The 895-nt window shown below is 42.9% G+C and overlaps 1 protein-coding gene across 3 annotated transcripts in view; it reads right to left on the reverse strand.

Moving 5' to 3' along the window:
* LOC104988843 (1,25-dihydroxyvitamin D(3) 24-hydroxylase, mitochondrial) overlaps positions 1-895 on the reverse strand; it is a 21,382-nt gene that overhangs the window by 11,624 nt on the left and 8,863 nt on the right. The gene's annotated exons all lie outside the window — the stretch shown is intronic.

Consider the following 895-nt stretch of genomic DNA (forward strand, 5'->3'; position numbering starts at 1 on the left):
ACTATGTCAAAGCCTTTGAGTGTGTGGATCACAATAAACTGTGGAAAATTCTTCAAGAGATAGGAATACCAGACCACCTGACCTGCCTCTTGAGAAACCTATATGCAGGTCAGGAAGCAACAGTTAGAACTGGACATGGAACAACAGACTGGTTCCAAATAGGAAAAGGAGTTCGTCAAGGCTGTATATTGTCACCCTGTTTATTTAACTTGTATGCAGAGTACATCATGAGAAACGCTGGACTGGAAGAAACACAAGCTGGAATCAAGATTGCTGGGAGAAATATGAATAACCTCAGATATGCAGATGACACCACCCTTATGGCAGAAAGTGAAGAGGAACTAAAAAGCCTCTTGATGAAAGTGAAAGAGGGTGAAAAAGTTGGCTTAAAGCTCAACATTCAGAAAATGAAGATCATGGCATCTGGTCCCATCACTTCATGGCAAATAGATGGGGAAACAGTGGAAACAGTGACAGACTTTATTTTTTTGGGCTCCAAAATCACTGCAGATGGTGATTGCAGCCATGAAATTAAAAGACGCTTACTCCTTGGAAGGAAAGTTATGACCAACCTAGATAGCATATTAAAAAGCAGAGATATTATTTTGCCAACAAAGGTCCGCCTAGTCAAGGCTATGGTTTTTCCAGTGGTCATGTATGGGTGTGAGAGTTGGACTGTGAAGAAAGCTGAGTGCCAAAGAATTGATGGTTTTGAACTGTGGTGTTGGAGAAGACTCTTGAGAGTCCCTTGGCCTGCAAGGAGAACCAACCAGTCCATCCTAAAGGAGACCAGTCCTGGATGTTCATTGGAAGGACTGATGCTGAAGCTGAAACTCCAGTACTTTGGCCACCTCATGAGAAGAGTTGACTCATTGGAAAAGACCCTGATGCTGGG

The sequence above is a fragment of the Bison bison genome, unplaced genomic scaffold (assembly GCF_000754665.1).
Source record: "Bison bison bison isolate TAMUID 2011002044 unplaced genomic scaffold, Bison_UMD1.0 scf7180017864143, whole genome shotgun sequence".
Taxonomy (NCBI): Eukaryota; Metazoa; Chordata; class Mammalia; order Artiodactyla; family Bovidae; genus Bison; species Bison bison.